This window comes from Equus asinus, chromosome 27 (genome assembly GCF_041296235.1).
Source record: "Equus asinus isolate D_3611 breed Donkey chromosome 27, EquAss-T2T_v2, whole genome shotgun sequence".
NCBI lineage: Eukaryota > Metazoa > Chordata > Mammalia > Perissodactyla > Equidae > Equus > Equus asinus.
Genome location: NC_091816.1, coordinates 18,181,178 through 18,199,102, shown reverse-complemented (window position 1 = coordinate 18,199,102; position 17,925 = coordinate 18,181,178).

The following is a 17,925-nucleotide window of genomic DNA, read 5'->3' as shown; positions in this document are numbered from 1 at the left end:
TTACACTCCCCCATTCACTACAGCGAAAACTCTACAAATCAATACTCTAGTTACTTATCATAAATAATAGAACTGCTAAAAGCAAATAAATCTGTGTGCAGTTTTGAATAATCCTTTAATTTTTCTCCTTTAATAATTATTTGTAGTTTATACATGAAGGGAAAGCAGTTTTGTTTTATTTTAATCACCAACCTGGGTAGGGACCACAGACTCAAAGCTCACTGAGCACCTTCAAAAGTTCAAAATCTGAGACTCAGAAAGGTAGATGAAAGGAAAATTTTTATCCATGAAGTAGATTATCCACATTCAACAACATTTGGTAGGAACAATTGTTTCTTATGTTTACTGATGAAATGGTCTGTCAAGTAAAAGAACGTGAGCTTCACTAGCACCTGGGTGAGCTTTGGACTTCAGCCTACTTGGAAATCCTCTTCAAATCAGAGCGGGGAAATAAATCTTGCAGACCAATCAATCTGTGAACCCCGCTAAACAATTTTTGCCTTTGGGTCCTCATATAGCATTAGGAAACCTGAAACAATTCAATAACTTCATTTCTTTTCAAATAATTTACATTTTAAGCTGATTCAGAAGGGTTTTCTTGAGCCAGTCCAATTCAGTGGAGTCTAAAAATCAACAATGAGAGTGTCAGGTACATCTTTTCTCATGGACCAAAGCAAACGGGGCATGTAGAGACTTCTAAACCACAAATTCACCCTGTCACCCCATGACAGCAAATTATGTAGAGAGTCAGTATAAAGTTGAGGTAAATCTTACTATAATCTTTCTTCTGATCTATCTAAAACTGCTACAGGAATTTGTATTAAATTGTGTTAAAGAAGTAGGGAATTGCACAAGCTATTCATATATTAAAGTTTAAAGCTAGCTCATTTGTTGTAAGATGACGTTTTCTGCAATCCTTTCACTATTATAATGGTGTGATTACTTTAAATGAAGATCATGTACAGCAATAAAAGGAAAAAATGACTCTGTATACTATTATTTTGTCCTTTCTGTTCATTGGGAAAGTTTGTACTAAATTTGTCCATGTCCATTTCTCTTTACAAAGGTAACATTAATATGATCTATTACTCCATTAATGAGGGACATTTTGTTCGGGAGTAGAACTACATTATATATCTTTTCCTTTACTTATGCAAATTCCAACAAAAGTAATTTGATGTTTTCTAATTCTGCTATATTTATGAAAAAGTAATAATTTTATTCAGCCATGAATATGTATGAATAAAATTATTTTTCCCTCTCTGAAAAATAGGGGTGGCTGCCCTATTGTTTGTTTCAAGGTCCTTCATCGCATCTTTTAATTTTCTTACTAAAACATCTGTTGTTTGATGACAATTCAATTGCTTGTTAACTACTTGAGAAAAAGGCTGTGAAAATATTTCAAATGAATTTATATCCTAAAATGAAGAGGTAAACAATTAGAATTGAGCTGAGAAGACTATGTTTTAGTTATTCCTCTTTCTCTTCTCCTGCTAATTCGGGCAGTCTTGGACATGGCGGGCACTAAATGAAAGGAGGCCAAAATGGATTGCCACCAGTGAAGCCTCAACAAATAAAGGGTGATTTCTGTGCAGCAGCTTGAGAGAGAATTCAGAATCTCACATACATATACTTATTTTTTGTCTTTCTTCAGTGAAAGTGAGGACAGGCTCTCACTTGACCCCTAGGAATTGATGGCATCTGTTTGTGAAATGGTGGCCAAGTTAGAGTGGCAGAGGGACGTCAGCTAAACCGTGGAGGATGCATACCTCAATCAAATCCAATAAGCACCTGGCAAGGTTTACTGAAAGTCAGCTGTGTTTAGAGTTGTGTAGTGGGATGGAAGAAACAAAAGCATAGCTGACTTCAGTTTTCAAAAGCTTGTTTGGAAAGCAAAGGGCATTTTCCGTAGATTTCTTGTAACATAATAAAAAAGCATATATGGTCCATAAATTGCCTGAAATAAAGTGTCCAGACACAGAGCACTGGAAAGTCAACCTATCACAGATAATACATGGGCATTTTTTTTTTTTAACAGAAGTGGAACTCTGTCCACCCAGGCCTAAGGATGACTCCCGTGGCCTGAGGCAAGAACTCTAGCAGGGAGAGGATCAGGCATGGATCCCTCAAAGGGTTAGAAGTTCTATAAATACCCGGAACATGCTTGTCCTAGACAACTACCTAGACACAGCATTCCTTTGCTCATCAGTTTCCAGGGATAGACTAGGCTTCCTCATTTCTCCTTGCAGTTGTAACACAGAAAGCCACAGCACAGAGGATCAGAGAACTGGTTTTGGGGCCAGATTGTCTGGGTTTCAATCCATTTCTTAACATCTGTATAATTTGGGGCAAATTTCTTAATCCCTGTGTGCCTCAGTTTCTTCATCTATAAAATAGGAATAATAATAACATCTCCTTCATGGGGTTAGTGTAATGATTGAGTCAATACCTATAAAATGCTTTGAACATTGTTTGGCACATTTTTAGCACTCAGTAAATGTTATTACCCTCCCAGCTCACCACCTGAATGAATACCAAAACCAAATGTTTGCCTCTATTTCTTTTTTTTAAGATATAGTAGATAGAAACAAGGTCATACATGGATTTTTAAAGATAATTTTCACCATATCCTTAAGTGGCAAGAAAATGAGACTTGGGCTGGAGTACTGGAAAATTTTGTGCAGTAAATCAGATCTGAGTTGAGCCTGGGGTCAGGAGCAAAAGAGAGTAGATAGGCTGGAGCCAGCCCTGGTGGTCTGGTGGTTAAGATTTGGTGCTCTCACTGCCGTGACTGGGTTCATTTCCCAGTTAGGGAACCACACCACCCATCTGTTGGTTGTCATACTATGGCAACTGCTTGTTGCTCTGATGCTGAAAGCTATGTCATTGGTATTTCAAATACCAGCAGGGTCACCCATGGTGGACAGGTTTCAGCAGAGCTTCCAGACTAAGACAGACTAGGAAGAAGGACCTGGCCACCTGCACTTCTGAAAAATTGGCCATGAAAACCCTGTGAATAGCCACAGAGAAGTGTCTGATACAGCACCAGAAGTGAGGAGATGGCACAAAAAGACAAGGCAGTGTTCTGTTCTGCTGTACACAGTGTCAACAGGAGTCAGAATCCCCGCGAAGGCACTAGCAGCAAAGATAGAATGGGAGTCAGGATCATTACTGGAAGCAGAGAACCAGTGACAGAGGTGCAGGACACGGAGTAAGTAAATGTGGGCTTTGATTGTTCCCTTCCTTCGTTCCTCATCACCACTTGAACCGTCAGAGCACATCTTTCTTGGACCAGTGCTGGAGTGAGATGAGAAATAGGAACACAGGTGATGGGATCCACAGCAAAGAGAGGTAGAGAAGTGAAGGCATAAAGTGTCACATATTTAAAAGAAAAAGGAAGCATAGGGGTAAGGAGAAGAGAGTGACTGTGCAGAGGCCAAGAAATTTGAAGAGTGTTTGACAATGAGCAAAGAGGATGATCCTATTGATATGTGCTACTCAGGTTGGCCTTCTATTCATGAGAGTCATACCCAAGTCTGGTGTATAAAATTTTGAAACTTAGTACTCCTAAAATGATATCTTGCAAAACAAATCACAATATAAAATGAATTACATGGTAAACAAAACAAGAGAGACTGCAAAAGTCAACCCACATGAACCAGGATATTTAAAGTTTCCATGGAGCAGTGGTGTTTAAACTAGGGTTTAAATAAAAGAATTGTATATGTGTGAACCAGACTCAAGAGATGGGATTTTCACGTTGTAGTTGAGAGGACTAAGAACTGTAAATATTGAGTGGAAATTATGAATATGGTGGTTGTTGAGGATAAGATAGGAAAAGTAGATTGGGGTGACATTGCAGAGACCTTTGAATACCAAGATGAAGTTTTCAAAAGCCAACGTGTATACAATAGAAAGCTGATGAAATTTGACAAAATCATAAATGTACTGCCCTACGGTATAACTCTCATTGTAGTGAAGAGGCTAGGTCAGAAGCAGGGGATGCTAGAAACACATGCAATGAAGAAGCAACCGGCAAGCTAACATTGGAATGCTAGTTATAAAAACAGAAGGGTCAACCCAAAGCGTCAGAGAAATGTGGAAATGAAGAAGTCATCCAAGTCACCTTGAACTGAGAGGCAGTGAAGGACTGTAGTTATAACCTCAGGATTTGGAGTCAGAGTGATCAAGATTCTATCCTGGCAAGGCTGCTTACTTGTCCTTTGTCCTTAGAAAATAATTTAAACCTCTCTAAGCACGGTTTCTTTATCTGTAAAAGGAATACAATAACATGCACACCACAGTTCTGTGTGTGTGTGTATTAAATGAAGTAATACATATAAATAATTCACTATGGTCTCTGGTCATAGTAAATTGCTCAGCAAATATTTATCATCACATCATTATAATTTCAACAAAATAATTACCTGTTGTATATGTCTCTTTTCTCTAGAATGTAAGCTTCACAAGTTCAGGGATTTTTCATTGATGAACAAAACACCCAGCACCCAGAATAGTGTCAGGCACACAGCAAATGCTCAATAAGTAACGAGTTGAACAAATTATCATTACAATTTTGACATTGGGAACTAGAAAATTAACAGCGTTTTGGTCAAAATAGAGAAGTCAAAAGAGGAAGCTACTTTGGAGGCCAGATGATGAAACACATTTTTTAGATAATTAATTTTGAGCTGTAATTAAAGCTTTACCTTCCAGCAAGCACCATTCATTGCTTTATACGTGTTACACCTGTTTACCAAAAATAATCAGTGAACCTCAGTGAACCTACCAGCATCAGTGAAAGAAAGACCTAGAATGTAGGGACGTTATGCTTGCTGTCTCAGTACTCAGAAGGAAAGAGCTTTCTAGTATATGGGAGCAGTATTGATACCAGTAGGAACACAGAGAACGAGAATTTCAAGTCAATTTCAATTCACAGAATCTAGAAATGAAACAGACTTGTTTCTGAAGATTATCTGGCCTTTTCTGTTGCTCACAATACACAGAGAAATTTCTCTCTCTCTTTTTTTTGTCTCAATAATATCTCAGGACTTTTAGTTAAAATTCTTTTTACAGTACACTTTTAAAATTAGTTGGCTATTATTCACTCTCTCATTTCTTTCTAAATTGTTTCCTTTCATTCTTTTAATTAATGTTGGTTAATAATTTAGGGCAGACAGAATAAGCCAATAATGAGTCATGGCTATTGAATTGAAATAGTGGGAGAGAGTTGATAAGCAAGAAATTTTTCATACACTAATAAGGCTGAAAACAATATATGAGAAATGAGCAAATCAAAATATTTGATCAATGAATATGTTTGTAGAAACATATCACTAGTGAGTTAAATAAGTATGAAATAATTATATAAATGTCAGCAAGCAAAATTTATTATATAATGAATAATACAACTAAATAGGAATAGCCATTTATATAATCAATTATGGGAGAACAAACCCAAAATAGAAAGATATACCGAGAACAAATACTCACTTTGAGGTTAAAGACACTGCTTCAACCTTTCTGAATGAAACAATATGTTTTCTATTATTTCTAATGTTACATAGTAATAACTGATTTAATATTTAATTTCATAGTTTCAAAGCACCATAAACTTATTGCAAGAGGCAGGTTAAACTGGGTATTTCAGAGATGTAATGTTTGAAAAACAAGCTATGGCAAAAAAAGAAAAGGATAAACGAGATCTAACAGTTTGAGAAATCACTGTCCCCACTGCAACAGGACAAAGACAGCAGCTGTAGCAATAGAGGCTGTAAGGAGACGGAGGAAGCTGAAGACAAATGGTGTCAAATGTTACCTTTCATGGAAAACAACTTGGACAGAATGCTCGAAGCACTCAGGCTGTATGGCAGCTTCCTGGAAACCCTCGTCTTGCTTTTCTTTGCCCCTTTGAAACTGATGCACCGCCGTGTGCCATCTCTCTGGAGCTCACCATTGGGGCTGAGACACACAAAGTCTGTTTTCCAAGATATTCTGCTTGCCTTTCATAGGCTTCAACCCAAGAGAAGGCCATGAAACCAGAACACTGGTTTCACTGTGACAAGGCAGAGAGCAAAGTCACTTAGCAGAGAGGCAGTAAGCCGGGCTCTGCAAAGCCCTCTTCCAACACAGCCCACTTTGTCCTTCTCCTGTAAGCTCTCCAACAGGCAAGTCTGAGGGGGAGGCTGAAAGACTCAGAGGACTCTGGCGAAGGAGGCCCAGCTGAAATGACACTTTGTGCAAAGGAGATTATATCTCTTGGTGGATTTTTTTAATTTAGGCTTTATATTTTTTATTTTATTGTATTTTATTTTCTCTCTTACAGATTTAACACAATATCTCTTCCCAGAGACAAGTATGCTTAATTTGGGGGTTCACCATGTAGAGAATTTCTTGTTTGGGAACTTATGGGTCTTTATAAGAAAGATATATGTCTTTCATAAAAGTAGTTTCAGGATAATAAAGTTTATGCTTGCACAAGTCCTTTCTGTGAAATAAATGTTATTCTTAATCTATGATTTTCAGTATATAGTGATATATATATATAATATAATCACCTCAAAATATTTCAATAAAAGTGAAATAAATTATATTACAGTTTTTAAAAGGCCTCAAACTGAATGTTCAAACTTTGACCAAATGAAATATTTTTTATTTTTAAGCTCTGGAGGGGCTGAGATATTCTAAAATACAATCTGAAATATTCTTTATTCCTCTTGTTAGTAAAAAAATAAGGATTTGAACTCTTACTTCATTAAAGAGTGTTCTGGGCATGTAAGGGATATAGAAGTAACTGTCAATCTCTGCCTACAAAAAGTTTCCAATTAAGATAAAGAAGTAAGACATGAAATAAAATGCTGGAGGAGGAAGAGGCAGCCTGTGTATACATTGTGGTCAGGATGAGGATGCAAGGACAGCTGTTTAAATCTTAACTGCTGGTAACTTCTAGAATTTAAAATAGGAAGTACCTTAGAGACCAAATAATTCAACCTCCTTGTTTTATGGACTATAGTCTCAGTGTTCCACGTGTTATCTCCATATGAACACAGAAAGCTACTCAAATCAATGTCTCAACTTGAAGTTGAAGGCTCTTTACTCCAACCCACTCGCACTGCTGTAACAACAGGGGAAGCTTAAAGCAGGTCCTAGGTCCATGACAGCTGAGGTGTCAGGTAAGTTGGCTTCCTATCATCGACCACAGACAGATGATGTGTACTTACTTTGCTTGTGGAGAAGCTGAGGATGACAATACAATAGGCCAGGATTGGCATTGGGAAATAAACCCTAGCTCTCACCTACAGTGAGTCATGGAAAGAGGAAAGGAAGAAAAAAGCAAGTTAACACACACTGTCTGTGCACTGTGTCCCACCATAGTAATTGGCGACATATATGTAGCAATGAATATTTGCTGAATGAAAGAATCAGTGATCTCATTTCTTTCTCACAACAATCCTGCAAGGTGGGTTATCCTGAGCTTCAATAAGGACACTGAGGCTATTCACTCAGACAGCAAATGTTCACTCATAGCCTATTGCGTACCAGGTCTTGTGTTAAACACAGTGGTATGGAGAGGCCCCCAATTCCCTACTCGACTAGAAAGTAGACATATTGGAGATCAAACTTCAAGATTTGTGTGTGCTCTGCCTCTGAGCTTTATTCCTACTAACTCAGAGAAGATCAGTGACATTTTTAAGATCGCAAAGCTTAAAAGTGGAAGTTAGCTTTCCAAACCAGAGTTTTAAAAAAAATGCTTTAGAATTCCTACCCTTTCCATTACAACTCACAGCCTGCCATGTAAGGGAGCAGCAAAGAAAATGGTGTCATCTAAGTGGAATCAGTTTTGGTTAGAAAATGCAGTTGAGAAGAACAGAAGTCAGTGGGGCTAAGAGCACAGAGCACAGAGGAAGAAGATATTCTGTTTATACACTGTGTTCAGAACAAGGACACAGGGATAGCTGACTAAAAGGGTTCAGACCCAAGCATCTTGAGTGAGAGATCTGCACCCAGAGAGAGAAGGTTGGAAAATTAGAGCTGAGAAAGGAATAGATACTATTTCTAGAAGACCAAAAAGAATTAAAGAGACATGAATCAAATGAATGTAATGAAATGAATCAAAGAAATAAATTTTTCTTTACTGCAGAATTCTTGTGAAAACACACTCTTCTCCCCTGTCTTATACATACCTCAAATACATACCAGAACCCCGTGGTTCACAATTCTTCTTCTGCTTCTTTCTCTTACCTCCAATCCCTGGCAATCCCTGTAAACCTGTCCAGAGATCTCTTTGAAATCCATAGGACAGAAGAGTAGTATGAGGATGTGTCTAATTTCAAAACTCATGGGCCTAATTCTGTGCTCGGTGGAGACTGGTGCTTACACTGAGGGACCCTAGAGATTCCTCTTAGTGATCAGGGCCTTCTCCTGTGAGCCTCAGAGTTGGCATGTGTATGGATAGGCAGCAGGAAGGACATATTATGGAATATTTTTTTCTCTACCTTAAATCTGTGGGTTTACAGGCTGTCTGCTGATGTTTACCCTGCTTATGTGAAGCTCTCTTTTAAAAAATTTGAGGCATGTGAACTTGTGTTGAATATATGAACTTGAAAATCTCAATCTTTATATCTAAAAGAACTACCGTGAAAAACTAGAATTGTCCTGAAGGCAGTTTTGTAACTCTCTTACAGATGGGTATGAACACACTGGCCTATAATATTGAATATATATACACATACACACATACACACATCTCTAGTGAAATAAGTAAAGTGGAAAAGAGTGAAGGGCTTGTGGCTATTGTGTTCACTTTTCCAGACTCCTAGAGCAGAACAAAGTGTTGATCCCCCTAAAAAAATGACAACTCAGGACTTCAAATGGATCAGTTGTTTCGAGCGATCCAATTTACTACAAATACTTCCTATGCCCTGAGAAAATGTGACTAAAATATCAAACTGTAAAAATCACAGAACCTTAAAATGTTTTAGGCTGAAAGGCAATGTTAGACATCACCTGGTTCAGTGGTTATTAACCTTTCGGGGAGAGAAGAGAATCTGATATAATTTTGGAACTCGCTCCCTGAATAAAATGTACATAAGCGTATTGATGCAGTTTGCATACAATTTTAGGGAGTTTATGGATCTCTTTAGCCCTTGTTACTAGAATAAGAACTCCTGAGCTAGTGGAACTCCAAATTAAATTAACACTGCTCATTTTTTCAGAGCTCAAGTGCCTCACCCCAGGTCACATGCTAACTGGTGTTGGAGCAGGACAAGGACCAAGTAGTCCAGTAGTTGGCCCATATCTGATTAGTTGCTGATATCAAACCTGAAATGAGTTCACTCACCGGTTGCACAGCAAGCCAATCTCTGACACCAGGTATAGTGGAAGAAAATAGGACTTTATTATTGCACAGTGCTGAGCAAGGAGAAAGGGCAGCTAACACTGAAATCCCAAACTCCCCAAAAAGCTAAAAGGAAGGGTTTGTATTTGGGGTTTTAGGGAGGGGAGGGGGAGCATATGGCCTTGCTGGTCAGAGCTTTCCCACCAGCCAGGGTTTGGCCTTGAGGCTACTTGCAGAGAGGAGGGAGCCTGTGACCTTGCTGGTCAGCAGCTTTCCCACCAGCACCAGCCTGTATCTCTTTGTGGGGAGAAGATAATGAATCCAGGTGCTTGTCCTTGGCTGTGTCTGTCTCCATGGAGGATAGTGGATTCTGGAGCCAGGAAGCCAAGGAGTAAGCAGGGAATGGGTGCTTTGGTTTTAACTCCACATACGCTGGGTTTAATGTAGGGAAACTGATATCAGGGCCAGTATCATTACCACCCAAATACAGCAACACATTATCCAAGGGACTTAAAATTACCCAGTAAAGTTAACCATCAGGATTTTTCTTATTGTTGTAATTCAAGATTCTGCCCTATGGGCACCACTAGTAACTTTCTCAATGAGTTCAGATTAAAAGAGATTTTTAATTAGGTTGTACTATTTCCATCTTATAAGTTGTATTTTCAAATCTGCTGTTTCCCTTGTATTTTTCCAATGTTTTCTTGTTATTTGGAAATGTCAAGGTAATATATCTCTTTAGGGGGTGGTAGAAAAAAATTGAAGAGCCACATAATCAGCCCAGGGATAGTCTGAGGGTATCAGGTATTCATAGGGAGCAGTATGAATAAGCTCCCTGATTGCTTTAAAGTAAAATGAGATTTTAGAATAAACAGGCTTTAAAATATCTGAGCCAGTATCACTTCTATTGAAATTCATAGGATGGTAATCTGAAGTTGGTGTTGTCAGATTTCCTGATGAGGTAGGCACACTTATCAAAACACAAATTTAAAGAATGACTTTTCTAGGACCAGTAGACAGATGGAGGTTATAAAATTATGCATCATTTAAATAATGGGGATTATCAATATAATAAAATGTAGTCATTATCTCTTTTTTATTTTAGCAACATCAATGAGCAGGAAAAAAGTGACATAGTTCTGCATTATGGGCATGTGCTCTTCCTCCGACTTCACTCCTTTCTTCTCTAACAGCAGCTGAGTTCATCACACAAAGAATACAGAAGTGTTCCTGTGGAGGATTTGGCTAATTAGCAAAAAAAAAATAACACAGAGGAAGGAATCATTGCTCCTTTAGAGATAGAATAAAGTAGGAAGATGAGAAACTTAGAGATTCACTGAAATTGATTAGGACATTTGAGATGGTATGTATAATGGATTTATGATTTCTATCCCAAATAAACCAAAGAGATTGATTTACTAAACACAAATGTTATAAGTGGTGCTTAAGATAGACTTATCCTGAGATTTTATGCAGTGTTTACAGGAGATCCAAGCAACAGCTCAGGACAGATCTTAAGGATACATCAGATATTCAAGAGCAAAGCCATGGCTCATAAGACATTTTTGTATCCTCAATATTCAATATAAAGTCTGGCACATAATGGGTGATTTATATATACATATATTTATATTTATTTAAACTTTGTTTTATAGCTTTAAGATATATACTTTATATCTATCTAAAATTGTGTTGAATTGGTGCTTATCTATGTCAAGTGATTTTTAAGGGGTACCAAGAAGACCCTACTGTCAAATTTCTCTCTTCTATGCAACTGCCTCAGAATCTGAGATTCTATCACTGTAGATTCATGCCTTGAAGCTTTGCTCCTTGCACTTGGAATTTTTGAAAATAAATGGTTAACTTTTCTGCAAAACTTCTTAAGACATGCAGCATGGTTTTGTCTTGTGACTGTTCAAGAGGGGAGATATATGCCACAGCCTTTTCAAAACTTATTTGACCAAGAATCTTTCTTCAAGAAACTTATTTTTTGACTAGCGTCACACAGAATATCCATTGGTGATGTGTACTACGAACTAATTCACAGTAACGTATATGGTTTTATTGTCATAGACAAGGTCTAGGGGGAGGCCCTGGAATGCAGAGAAATCCCATGATGAGATACTCAAAGTAGTGAAAGAAAAGGGAAGAAAAATATTGTAAGGATAAATGCAAAGGATGGATCACTTCTCCTAAGCCCTCTCTGCTGGGACACATACCAATGTCCCGATGCTGTAGCTACTGCTGACAATGTTAACAATAATAATCATTAGAGGTTACGAACGTTGTGGGAAAATCAATATGAATATCTTCATGGGAATCTGGCTGAATGAACAAGCGAAGGCAAAAGCCCTGACAATTCAAGACAGTGAAACACCCTATGGAGAGGTACCAGTTTATCTCCCTTGGAACGATCTGTTTACATTCCAGAAGGTTGTAAACACTGAAGGACTTTCTCCTTTTCTTCCTAGAGAAGATATGTTTACATTCAAGAGCAAAAGTTTCTCTCCCTCTCTTAGGAGGGAAGAGGACAGCTGTCTAGCTGCTATATAACCTCTGAGATTCACAACTTCAGGGCTTCCCACCTGTGTGCAAATCTTGCTTTTGCTTGCACAATGTTTGCCCTCATCATGTTGCTCTGTGGGGCATTGGGGCCTGGGAAACCAATGCTAAGATCACCAGTAAGTAAATAATCAGCCTGCTTCTGATCCAGAAAGCTTGTGGTTACTGTCAGGATAAAATAAATAAACATAGAGGTTAAAAAGTTATCAAGCCTTGATTATGTTCCAGTTACTGTGTTAAGTAATCTACATACAATAACATATTTAATCTACACAATAATCATATAAGTATTAGGATTGATTTACAGATGAAGAGATTGAGGGTCAGAACTAACAAGTAATTAGCCTAAAGCCACTCTGCCCTTAAGTAGTTGGGACCAACGTCTACCCTAAGTCAGACTGACTCTTAATCACTGTTAAGAGGTAGGTTAAGAGCAAGGATTTTATCTGTTTTGTTCATCCGTGTATTCCTAATGCCTAGAAGAGTGCTTTGCACTCAGTAGGTGCTCAGTAAACATTTGTTGAATGATTGCTCTACTGCTGTCAGGAGTTAGGAATGTGGGTATCATTCTTGTGAGTTAAATCCCAAGTGGCAAGTCACTAACAGAGCCATCTTATGGGATAATGATTTAATTTAACTACACAATCTTTTACAGTTTTCAAGGAATAGATTAGAAAATATTTAAGATCTTAAAATAAGCCGCACGGATGAATATGGTTTATACGGCTGGTGTGTAAACTGGATTCATTCCAAATAGAGTAAGCGAAAAGCATTTGCCGTTACACACCAAACAAAGAACAACGTTATCTCGTAACAGAATAAAGATTAATTTCTTTGCATCATGATCAGTATAACGGTTTCCTAAGAAAGCATTAAAATTTAGTTCAGTTTGGCTGATTATATTAGCATAAACCTTACATGAGCAAAATTTACATACAAATAGAGTGAAGGGAGGGTTTTGACCCTGGGTAGTAAATTTCTTTACTGCATATTTCCATGTAATCCGTTAATTACTGCAATTAATTGTGTTAAAATATGTAATCCAGTCCCCAGTCCAGTCAACTTGTAGAAGACTCAGTTTGAAACCACAGTTCTGGACATCCAGAAACTGAAAAAAAACTGATTTTTTAAAAAATTTGAATAATAAGGTATAGCTCATGCAATTTTAAGATTTACAGCAGCTGAAGAGCAGATGAACAATAAATTTGGATACTGGCTACATGGCTGTGATAATTAATGCCAAACTAGGGAACAACTTCACCTAATGGAAAATATAAACAGAGGTTTTAATTGGACTAAAGGGAGTCCTAGTGCTGTTAATAACGGATTTTGAAACACAAAATAAATGTCCTCCAGCAACCACTTTCAATAAAACAGTGGACCAAAAAGAATTTTTTGCTTCAACAAAATTTACAAATAGAGAGCCATTATCGTTTCCTTCAAATAGTGAAAATCATAGGCATGATGGGATTTTCTCTGGATAAACATGCAAAAATATTGTCACACAATAGTCACTATTGTGTGAAAGTATAAGTCTCAGAGATAAGTGACACACTCTGAGGTGCTGAATCAAAATTTTCTCTTTACAATAACAGAAAAAGGTGCAAAGGCTAACAAGATATTTGCAGAATACAAACAATGGCTCTTTTAGACAAGCCACATTTGCAGGAAGGGGTCTGTTGATGAGGCAAGAAGCAGAGACAGCGACTTTACATTATGAACAACTATTGAGTTGACTATCTCTAGCCACTGAGGAAGACGTGGTGCAGAAAAGGAGAGTAGATCATGATTAAAATTCCTGCTACTCTGGTACGCAACCCTAGACTCTTCTTTCATACAAACTTCTGGTAAAGATTTGGTTGAAGAAAAACTGATTTTATTGAAAGATGAATTATAAAATGAATGCAAAACAAGACATCAGCCAATATACTACAGAAAAAGAGGAGGGTTGGAAAAGCAAAAATAAATAATGGGCAGAGAACATTAACCAGAAAATGGTTGTTATGGAGCAGATAAAAATTATAATAAAATATTCTCCATGAATTTAAAAAATTTAATCGACTAACTCTGAAGCAAGAGTACTAAGTAAAGACAAAGAAATTCAGATAAGTGATAACAAGGCAGCAGAACAAGATTAAATATGAGCTGGGCTGGCAGATCTCAGAAAAGAAGTGGAAAGGGGAAAGAACCTCACAGAACTAAGAGAGAAATTAGAAGTAACCAAAGGATAATTGACATTGCTAAACACAGTAAGGGACATGGAGGAAAGAAAGAGAGAATCAGCAAAATTAAATGGAATTTAATAAAGAATTTAAAAGGATAAAAGAAAATGTTAGCTATGGAAGAAAGGCAAACAAAATCCAATGTATATATAATTGGTCTAACAGAAAGAAATAATGACAATAATAAAAAACATATATTTAAACATATCATGCAATAAACTTCTCCAGGAAAAAAAAAGAAAAAAAGAAGTCTTAAATTTGCAGTTTAGAAAAACATACTGTGCCCTAATGAAAAAATGCATGAGAAAAATGAAATCAATAAGTATTTTAATAAATTACTTAATTTTTTAAAAAGATATAACCCTTTTCAATTCTCAAATTTAGTCGATTTTAGTCAAATGTTTGACTAAACATCAGTCACTTACAGTAATAAAATTTACTGCTATTCTCAGAGTTATCCACTACAACCTTCAGTGCTAGAAAGCAGTAGAACAATAGCTCCTAAATATTCCTCAAGAAAATTTGTCACATACTCAGAGAAATAAGAATAAAAGAATCAGACCAATGTTGTTGAACATGCACAAAAAGTTGTGTCTGTGTACTCGTCTTTCAGAATCTATTAGATGATGAACTACATCCAACCAAGAAATAAATGGAAACACTATGGCAAAAGCTAATTGTTAATATTAAATAAATTCAGCTGTAAGATTTAAATAAATGTGGGGATTACAGTTATATAACAGAATGCATATCTTATCAACCTTTACAATCTAGAAACGATTTAGACAAAAAGTGAGGTGAGGAAGACAGAAAGTGGGAGTCAAGAAAAATTTACAAATTTATTAATCTTTTACAACTATAATTAGAAATATAGCATTTAAAGTTAGTAAGTCACATAACAGAGGTAAAAGCATATGTGACAATAAAAATGTAAATACTCGGGAATATAAAAATAAAACTTGATTAACTAAATAGTGGAAAGAAAAGAAGAGTAAATATATTAATATGCCAAAGGGAGTCAACCAAAATACTTTTCCTCTTTTTTGAGGAAGATTAGCTACGAGCTAACATCCACTGCAAATCTTCCTCTTTCAGGTGAAGAAGACTGGCCCTGACCTAACATCGGTGCCCATCTTCCTGTACTTTATATGTGGGACACCTGCCACAGCATGGCTTGACAAGCAGTGCATAGGACCACATCCAGGATCTGAACCAGCAGGATCTGAACCAGTGAACCCCGGGCCACCAAAGCAGAACATGTGAACTTAACCACTGTGCCACCAGGTCAGACCCAACCAAAATACTTTTAAAGCTTTAAATCTTGAATATGCCCTAGGAAGTCAAACAAAAGAGTATTTAAAGTTTTAAAAAAGAAATCTGGACTATAGGGAGTGGGAAAGAGTGGGACAGAGAACCACTATATTTTCTTATGTCTCTTACTACTCTTGGATTACTTTTAAACTATATGCTTATACCATTTTTATAAAACAAAAAATTTTATAATGAAAATAAAACAATAGCATGAGAATAAATCAAATGAATGAAAACAGTTCAAAAAAACAGAGGTTTTAATTATAATACCAGGCCAAGTTAAAGTTAGGTCCAAAAAATTAAAATAAAGAAAGGTCCTTTATAAAGCTAAGAGCAGAATTTGAAATGAATATATAGCAGTTTTGATTTTATATGCACCAAATAATATACTATGACTTTCAAAGAGCAAAATCCATTAATGTAAGAAGAAATATATATTAATATAAAAAAATCTTAATTTCCTTTCATGTAAATTAATCTGTCCATGACAAAAAATAAATGAGGCTATATCAAACTTAAGAGTACAATTAATAAAGTAGAATATAGTGACACTCCTTTCTCCAACACACACACAATGAGCACGGACTACATCTTCTCTAGCTCCGTGGAACATTCCAAAAATATTTCACCAAGTAGTAGGTACAAAGGAAAATTCCACAATTACAACTATTAAAAACAACATTATCTGATTACAAGATAAAACTTGAAATTAACAACAAAGTATGAGGGGCATGATTAAACGCTCAGAAGAGCATTTATAATCTTAAATAACAATGAAGAAATAAAAATGATTAGAAAACACTCAAAAAATTAGTAAACGTGTAAAAAGAAAATGAAAATAACAAGTAGAAAGGCAGGAATTAATTAAATAGAAGACAGAAAAATTGTGAATAAGAGATTCTAATCTTTTCATTAAAAAAAATCAGTAAAATAGTTGAACCGTTACTTCAATTAACAAAAGAAGGGAAGGAGAGCATAAATTCTAAAATAATAAATGCTACATGGAAAATAATGGCCATATAGAAGAAATTCTAAGAATCTTAGAAAATGATTTTGTCACCTCTATATGTGTTTGAAAACCTGAATGAAAAGGGAAATTTTCAAGGAAATATGACTTACAAAAGTGATTTCAAAATGGACAAGTCTAAACAGACAAATTACCTTAAAAGAAAAAATTAAAGTTACTAAAGAGTAGCATAGAAAAGGAAAAGTATTTAAAAAATTGTTGAGGCTGGCCCGGGGGCATGGTGGTTATGTTCGGCACACTCCACTTCAGTGGTCCAGCCTTCATGGGTTCAAAGACAGGGTGCAGACCTCATCAAGTCATGCTATGTTGGCCACCCACATACAAAATTAAGGAAGACTGCCACGATGTTAGCTCAGGGCTGGTCTCTCTCAAGCAAAAAGAGGAGGATTGGCAACAGATGTTAGCTCAGGGCCAATCTTCCTCACACACACACACAAATTGTCTATGAAAGGAAAGTAACAATGCTGTAAATGACATATAAAGTGTGTACTACATAATGATAGCACACACAGAAAAAAACTACCTTGAATCTTTGAAGCAAGTTTTATAAATAAATAATTAGAAAAAGAAGCCAGCAGTGTGTTAAAAGGATGATACACTGAGACGAGTGACAAATAAAAATGGCAAGCAATAGGATATATTGGAGAATATGAGGAACCCATTTGGTATAAACCTAATTCGGCCTGACCTTGTCTTTCCAAAAGGGCCTGACCCAGGCCATTGAGCATGCATTGTATATCTGCTTTAGATATTCCCTATGGCAAGAACAAAGGCCCTTGAAATAAAGGTGCAACTTCCCTCCCCCTCCCAATGTTGGCATCTCCTTAAGGATTAAGCATCTTTCCTTAGGCTAGAAACTGATTGCTGCACTCACTTGTGACCGCCCAGCTCCAGACAATAGACTTGCCTCCTGCTATGCCCATCAAGATAGCAGACCCACTACCTGCTGTGTCCATCAAGTGCTGTGCCAACAGGGCAATCTTGTGACTATTGTGGGAGGGACATTTCAATCATATGTGAAACACCCTGTTTGGGGGTATATAACCACTCTGTGCACCCCACTTCTTCGGTGCCTTTTCTTCCTTTGGGAAGAAAGGCCCCAGGCCACGGTCTTCAGATTTCAGCTCAGAATAAACTCACCCAAATTTTCATTTATAGATTGGTTATGGATTATTTTCATCGACACGAGGAATGGAAAGTTGACTCAATATTGGCAAATATGTGAGTTTATCATGTTCATAGAAAAAAAGAAAAAAGTGATGATTTACTCAGATGCTAAAAAGGTGTATAATAAAATTTATTGTTATTCTTGATAAAAACTCTTAAAGAGGAAAATAGACACTTGCCAAGCATACTAAAATATATGTATTTCAACCTAAAAGATAACATTATGCTTAATGGAAACAGAAACACTCCCACTGGAGCCAACAACATGACAAAGCTGTCACTATGGTTGCTATCAGATT